The 8,515-nt window shown below is 41.6% G+C and overlaps 1 protein-coding gene and 1 long non-coding RNA gene across 3 annotated transcripts in view; one reads left to right on the forward strand and one right to left on the reverse strand.

Annotated features, from left to right (window-relative positions):
• LOC137429477 (tensin-3) overlaps positions 1–8,515 on the forward strand; it is a 386,475-nt gene that overhangs the window by 76,368 nt on the left and 301,592 nt on the right. The gene's annotated exons all lie outside the window — the stretch shown is intronic.
• Positions 1–8,515, reverse strand: part of LOC144892676 (uncharacterized) — a 101,092-nt gene that overhangs the window by 38,299 nt on the left and 54,278 nt on the right. The window contains exon 2 of the long non-coding RNA XR_013623889.1: positions 1,958–2,028. This is a non-coding gene — a long non-coding RNA (uncharacterized LOC144892676). The remainder of the gene's footprint in view (positions 1–1,957; positions 2,029–8,515) is intronic.

The raw sequence follows: 8,515 nt of genomic DNA on the forward strand, positions 1-8,515 counted from the left end.
ATATCACATGCCTTCGATATGGTCTGGCACCCCACCATGTTCACCAAACTCTCCTCTGATGGTATCCATGGAAACCTCCACGCATGGCTTGCGGACTTCTTCACCGGTCGCAGTCAACGTGTGGCCCTGAATGGTTTTCTCTCATCTCCCCTTCCTGCTCAGGCTGGAGTTCCTCAAGGCAGTGTTCAGGGGCCCTGTGCTTTTTCTGGTCTTCATCAATGATCTCTCCGACTCTCTGGAAAATCCTCTCTATCTCTTTGCTGATGACTCCACTCTCTGCCGCTCCATAGCTCAACCCTCAGATTCGCAGGCAGCAGCCTCTTCACTGTCTGTAGACCTGGACAAAATCACAAACTGGTCAAACAAGTGTAACATGTCTTTCAATCCTGACAAATCGCACACTCACTTTGTCTCTCCGAAAAGACTGTCTGGACAACCCTCCCATCTACTTTCTGAACAATCCTCTTGAAGAAGTTCTGTCACTCAAGCTTTTGGGTCTCACTGTTAGCCATGATCTTTTGTGTCTCACAATATCAGAGAACCAAATTTCCAAGCTGGCCTCCAAAGCCAGTCGCCGAATGGGCATCCTCCGTCGTGCGAAGTCCTTCCTTGGCACACCTGAGCTCCTCATCACATACAAAGCTTTCATCCGCAGGTCAATGGAATACTGTTCTCCCCTCTGGGTTGGTGCTCCTGCCTCACACTTAGCTCGGCTTCACGTGGTTGAAACCAAAGCATTCCGAATCATTGGAATCTCCCGCGATGAAGCTGATGCTGAGGGACTTTCTCTCCCTCACAGCAGGCAGGTAAGTGGTCTTTCTGTCTTCTACCGACTCCTCTCTGTCTTTCTCCCCTTGCTCTGTCTGTGCTCTATCCCCCAAATATTCCTGCAGGATGCGCAAGATCTGCCAGCAACCCTCTTATGGTTAAACTGTCAAAATCTAGGCTCTCTGCTCACCTTCACTCCTTCCATCCCCTTTTCTCCCGCCTCTGGAACAAACTTCCACATTCTCTTCAATCCCACTCCTCCCTCCAGGTCTTTAAAACAGCTGTACACCACCATCTCTTGTCTTCATGTTCTCTTGTCTTTAAAACAGCTGTTCACCACCATCTCTTCCAGAAACCTTGATCTTTTCTACCCTCGTTAAAATACCCCAAATCCAACTCTTTCAACCCCCAACTTCTTTCCAGAAATTCCTTGTAGTGAAATTCCTGGTAGTGTTCATTTGCTTTGTACCGTGTACCCATTCCTCCTCCCCAGCCCCCCCCCCCTTCCACAGATCTACCGATGTCCATGTTCTCTTCTGTTGTTGTGCTTGTGTGCTTCCCTCTCTCCCCCTCTTGTCTCCCGCTCCCTTCATTGTATGTTTTATGTGTCTTTGCATGTTTTGATGTTCAATGTGTCAGCTCGATTCTGTATACAAAAAAAACAACAAAAAACAAACAAACAAGCGATTCGATTTTGGTTCAGGTACAAATCCAGATCCCACCTATCCGTGGATACAAATCGTAAACTGTTCACCTGGTCGACGTACCAAGGTACATTCTAGTTTACTAAATGATTTTTTCATCCTTCCACCCGTCAGAAAAATAGAAAGAGTTTGAGAAGATTGATCGTATGCTCCACCTGAAGGCAGGTGCTTAGCTGCTTGGCAAAGGTGATACTAGTAGGTGGTTTGACATTGCCTTTTTGAGATATCCTGTTCACAGACAGACAGATAGACAGATAGACAGACAGGAGTGAAAACATAACCTCCATCCACCTTTGGTGGCGCAGGTAATAACCATTAATCAATATCATCAGCATCAACGAGCAATTAATCAATGATGTAGTCAATTAATTATGATATGCTTACTTATTACAGGCAATAAGCCAATAATTTATTGGATGTTTAACATACATGTAACATATGAAGGTCTTTCTGAACACTGACTGACTGATATTAATGTTCGGTACCTTCTGGGTGTCGTAGAAAGCTGAAATTTGGTTTGCCGATGGACATCAAAGCCGGTACACCGGGAACAATCCTAGAACCACCAGAAAGCGTCCGTACATGAAAATTTACATAAAAACGGGAAACGCATATGTAAAAATTAACCCCCAAAAAACCGAAATCAATATCTAGCGTTTGAAAATGGTAATTTATTTAATTGTAAACTGAGATAAACATGACAATAATGTCCGTAAATGAAAAAAGAAAATGCGTCCATAAATTAAGATTTACATAAATAACTGTGAATGGATATGGAAAAAAAACAAAAACTCAATCAATAGCTACCGTTTAAAAATTGTAATTTCTAAAACTGTAAACTGTGACATAAACACGACAATAATGGCTGTAGAAAAAAAAGCTGTGAAAAAGAAAAAGCATCCATAAATTAAAAATTTACGTAAACAACCGTAAGCGCGTCCATCAAAAATATCTCAATCAATATCTAGCATTTGAAAATTGGAATTTCTTTCAGTGTAAACTGTGAAATAGAAATCTCAATGAAAATTTATGTAAAAAACGTAAACACGTCCATAAAAGAAAGAAAGAAATAAACCTAAATTTATATCTAGCATTTGAAAATTGGAATTTGTATAAGTGTGAACTGTAAAATAAAAATAATAAATAAATAAACCTAAATTGATATCTAGCATTTGAAAATTGGAATTTGTACAAGTGTAAACTGTAAAATAAAAATAATAAATAAATAAACGTAAATTGATATCTAACATTTGAAAATTGTAATTTGTATAAGTGTAAAGTGTAAAATAAAAATAATAAATAAATAAACCGAAATTGATATCGAGCATTTGAAAATTGGAATTTGTACAAGTGTAAACCGTAAAATAAAAATAATAAATAAATAAACCTAAATTGATATCGAGCATTTGAAAATTGGAATTTGTACAAGTGTAAACCGTAAAATAAAAATAATAAATAAATAAACGTAAATTGATATCTACATTTGAATATTGGAATTTGTATAAGTGTAAACTGTAAAATAAAAATAATAAATAAACCTAAATTGATATCGAGCATTTGAAAATTGGAATTTGTACAAGTGTAAACCGTAAAATAAAAATAATAAATAAATAAATGTAAATTGATATCGAGCATTTGAAAATGGAATTTGTATAAGTGTAAATAAAAATAATAAATAAATAAGCCTAAATTGATATCAAGCATTTGAAAATTGAAATTTGTATAAGTGTAAACTGTAAAATAAAAATAATAAAGAAATAAACCTAAATTGATATCTCGCATTTGAAAATGGAATTTGTATAAGTGTAAAATAAAAATAATAAATAAATAAGCCTAAATTGATATCTAGCATTTGAAAATTGAAATTTGTATAAGTGTAAACTGTAAAATAAAAATAATAAATAAATAAACCTAAATTGATATCGAGTATTTGAAAATTGAATTTGTATAAGTGTAAAATAAAAATAATAAATAAATAAGCCTAAATTGATATCAAGCATTTGAAAATTGAAATTTGTATATTTGTATTTCTTGGGTTTGTTGATCTGGAGAAAGCATTCGATAGGGTTCCACACGAAGTATTGACATAGGCATTGAGGAAGTTAGAAGTGGAGGAATGGTTGATCAGAGTAGTGATGGCAATGTACAAAAGAGCATGCACACCTGTAAGGACGAAGGACGGGAACAGTGGTGAGTTTGAGGTGAAGGTGGGAGTACATCAGGGGTCGGTACTAAGTCCACTACTATTTGTAGCTGTGATGGAGGTGCTGGCTCAGAACGTAAAGGAGGGTTTACCGTGGGAGTTGTTGTATGCAGATGATCTGGTGTTGATTGCGGAAAGTATGGATGGACTGAAGGAAAAGATGAACAAGTGGAAGGAATGTATGGAGACAAAAGGTCTGAAGGTGAATATAGGAAAGACGAAGGTGATGGCAAGTGGTAAAGCATGTGGTGAGGTGGAAAGAACTGGGAAGTGGCCCTGTGCTGTGTGCAGGAAGGGTGTCGGAGTGAACTCCATTCAGTGTACAATGTGCGCTGAGTGGGTTCATCAAAAATGTAGTGGTCTGAGAGGGTCATTAACCAGTGTGGCAGCTACATTCAAATGTAAGGTGTGCACAGAGGGAGCTGCAGATGGAGGAAATGTTGAGTTGGATCTTGGAGACGACGTGAAGCTGGAAGGTGTGAAAACATTTTGCTACCTCGGAGACAAGCTGAATGGAGAAGGTGGATCAGACTCGGCAACGATTGCTCGAGTGAGATGTGCATGGAAGAAGTTTCGGGAACTGAGTGGCGTGCTGATGAGGAGGGGAGTGTTGTTGAAGCTGAAGGGAAAGGTGTATGCTGCATGTGTGAGAAGTGTTATGATTTATGGGAGCGAGACATGGGTAATGAACGTAGAGCAGCAACGAAGGCTGGAAAGGGTGGAAATGCGAATGGTTCGGTGGATGTGCGGAGTATCGTTGAGAGAGAGGAAGACAAATGATGAATTGCGAAAGATGCTGGGAATAGAGCCTGTGATGGATGCTGTGAAGAGGAACAGGTTGAGATGGTTTGGTCATGTGTTGAGGAAGGATGAAAGTGACTGGTTGAGAAGAGTGATGGAAATGAATGTAGAAGGAAGTGGAGGACGGGGAAGACTGAGAAAGACTTGGCTAAAGATGGTGGAAGAAGAAATGCGGGCAAGGGGGTTAACAAGGAGAGATGCAGAAAATAGGGCAAAATGGAGGATGATTGTCATGGGGACCGCAAGGCTAATCCCCGCTCTAGCAGGGAAAATGGCCTTAAAATGCATGTTGTTGTTGTTGTTGTTGTTGTTGTAAACTGTAAAAAAAAAAAAAAAAAAAAAACCTAAATTGATGTCTAGCAGTAGGTCAGTGATGCTTGCCTATGATGATAAAGCTTCTATTTATTATGTACCAACTTATGAAGTAAAGTTTGTTAATGCTTACACAAGGTGTAAGCATATCCCATTTGTATGTTTATATATATATATATATATAGATAGATATATGAAACATGGCGACTATTATTTCACAATGCGACTACCCTTGTACTGTCCTTGTTGTGTATAATTTATATAGTTTGTAATCCTGCTTGGTAATTGTCCTAGTATTTGTCTAATAGCCCATTGGAGTAAACATGAAATGGTGACCTGTTGTCTATCAATCATCAATCTGGATTCATGTGAGCTTTCGCAGAACCCCAGCAGTAGCAATTCATGGCCATAAAAGAGCTGAAACAATGTTTACGCACGAAAATCCGAGGTTTTCGAGCTTCGTGAGCCTTGTTGATGAGTGTTTTGTCCGCTGCTTGGTCGATAGGAGCGTGAGTAGTTTGCGGAACCCGGCATGCCAAGCACCATGGCCGTGCCTGAGCAAACACAGGAGCACGTGGAAAAGCTTTTCAGTGACGCCTCGGGCTGAGACACCCGGCAATAACACGGACACAGAACCCCCTTGGGCCAAAAAGCTCCATGGATCAGCTGCTGCTGTGAATCATTGCCTCCATATATGAGGGCCAAAGGAATTGTTCACGCGTCAAACGCCTTGCTTATGTACTATGGTCAACAATGCTTGTGGTTATTCACGACATTGTTTTGCGTCCTCGATCCATCATTTTGGTTCCTCGGTCCATCGTTTTGCGTCCTCGGTCCATCGTTTTGCGTCCTTGGTCCATCGTTTTGCGTCCTCGGTCCATCATTTTGCGTCCTCGATCCATCATTTTGCATCCTCGATCCAGCATTTTGCATCCTCGGTCCATCGTTTTGCGTCCTCTGTCCATCGTTTTGCGTCCTCGGTTCATCATTTTGCGTCCTCGATCCATCATTTTGCATCTTCGGTCCATCGTTTAGCATCCTCGGTCCATCGTTTTGCGTCCTCGGTCCATCATTTTGCATCCTCAGTCCATCATTTTGCATCCTTGTTTCATCGGTTTGCATCCTCGTTCCATTGTTTTGCATCCTCGTTTCATCTTCCTGCATCCTTGTTCCTTCATATTGCATCCTCGCTCCATAGATTTGCATCCTCGTTCCATCATTTTGCATCCTCGTTCCATTGGTTTGCATCCCTGTTCTATCATTTTGCATCCTTGTTTCATCTTTCAGGATCCTCGGTCCTTCATATTGCATCCTCCTTTCATAGTTTTGCGTCCTCGGTCCATCATTTTGCGTCCTCGATCCATCATTTTGCGTCCTCGGTCCATCATTTTGCATCCTCAGTCAATCATTTTGCATCCTTGTTTCATCGGTTTGCATCCTCGTTCCATCGTTTTGCGTCCTCGTTTCATCTTCCTGCATCCTTGTTCCTTCATATTGCATCCTCGCTCCATAGTTTTGCATCCTCGTTCCATCATTTTGCATCCTCGTTCCATTGGTTTGCATCCCTGTTCTATCATTTTGCATCCTCGTTTCATCTTTCAGCATCCTCGGTCCTTTATATTGCATCCTCCTTTCATAATTTTGCATCCTCGTTCCATCATTTTGCATCCTCGTTCCATCGGTTTGCATCCCCTTTCCATTGGTTTGCATCCTCGTTCCATTGGTTTACATCCCCGTTCCATTGGATTGCATCCTCGTCCCATCATTTTGCATCCTCATCCTCTGGATCATCATCCTCATCCTCATCCATCCTCATCTTTACGTCCTTGTCCCATCGTTTTTGCGTCCTCATAAAGACACATAAACATTCACACACATCATATGCATGCACATCATACATACACACACACGAGTGGAGTGGATGGGGGTGGGGGGGGGGGGGGGGGGTGGGGAGGGTGGGAGTGCCTGAGATTTGGCGGACCGAAGTCGATGGGGGACTGAGATTTGGCGGACCTAAGTGGAAGGGGGACTGAGATTTGGCGGACCTAAGTGGAAGGGGGGTTGAGATTTGGCGGACCCGAGTGGGATGGGAGCCTGAGATTTGGCGGACCTAAGTGGATGGGGGACTGAGATTTGGTGGACCTAAGTGGAAGGGGGGTTGAGATATGGCAGACCCGAGTGGGATGGGAGCCTGAGATATGGCGGACCTGAGTGGGATCAGAGCCTGAGATATGGCGGACCCGAGTGGGATGGGAGCCTGAGATATGGCGGACCCAAGTGGGAGGGGGGCCTGAATAAGTTGAGGACTGATGGCGTGACACATACATGCACAAGCACACACACACATACACACACACACACACACACACACACACACACGATTATGGTTTATACAAATGTTTGGTTTGGTTTTGCTTTTAGTTTTGGTTTTAGTTTTGGTTTTGTTTTTGTTTTTGTTTTGTTTTGTTTTGTTTTTGTTTTTGTTTTTGTTTTGTTTTGTTTTGCCTAACATCATATGCTGTGTATTGTATGCACACAAAATATTTTTATACACAAATACAAATTGTGCACATGTATTTTATGCACACATGTTATGCGTGACATGTTGTACAGTGGTATGTTGTGTACATGCATCTTGTGCATGACATATTGCACACTTTTTGCGCACATACATACACACACACACTGGTCTGGGAGGTGCTGTAACTCTATTTTACTGATTTAGCATTAATTTAACATTTAGCATTCAGAAATGTTTCTTCACTATTTCATTGAAAAATGTTATGAATTAATCATCAGGATAAAAGGTAGTGGGAGTAATCGAGCTGGGTTTTTATCCCACCAGGGAGTGTTAAGGGCCAAAGGCCTACCAGTGGAACGAACGCTGGGTTGGAATTTCCTTACATTCCATGTGCGTGACACTGGGAATGCGAGCACAGCTCGAGGTTAGGTACTGGGCTCCTCCAGAAATGATTATGAGACCCAGGGGGTGGGACTGGCACTCAGCTAGATAAGCAGCCTGATTACATTCATCTCAGTCCATGTGCTTTATCAGGAAGAGCTGCAGTTTAAACTAGAACGGCACTCAGTTGAGAGCATACCTCCGCCAGGTGAATGGTTTACGTTTTGTATCCCAGAGTAGACCAGAAAATCACAATACAGAATCACATTTAATCAAAATCATCCGTCCACAACTTTTTGAGATATCCTGCTATGTATCGTTTATGGCCCCATCTCCCAATGGTGAAGAATAACTTGAAAAATTCTAGTAGCCGGATCCGAATCCGGATCTTCACCAAAATCTAATCATTTCGTCCTTGTCACACACGCCACATCTCTGCCAAATTTCGTCTGAATTCGTCCACAACTCTTTGAGATATTTTGTTCACAAAGGGACAGAGACAGACAGACAGGGGTGAAAACATAACCTCCATCCACCTTTGGTGGCGGAGGTAAAGATGCCTTGTGAATGACTAAGGTGTCCGTAAATTGCACACACCACCCTCAAGGCCTCAATATGAGAGCAGCCATTAGCCTGTTCCACAGAGTTCATCTTCATTAGGCCGTCCCCTGCACAGCTGGTTATGAGGTTTTGTAAACACTATGTGTGTGTGTATGTGTGTGTATCTGTGTGTGTGTGTGTGTGTGTGTGTGTGTGTGTGTGTGTGTGTGTGTGTGTGTATCTGTGTGTCTGTGTGTGTGTGTGTGTATCTGTGTGTATCTGAGT

This window comes from Myxine glutinosa, chromosome 6 (genome assembly GCF_964187855.1).
Source record: "Myxine glutinosa chromosome 6, kmMyxGlut1.1, whole genome shotgun sequence".
Lineage (NCBI taxonomy): Eukaryota > Metazoa > Chordata > Myxini > Myxiniformes > Myxinidae > Myxine > Myxine glutinosa.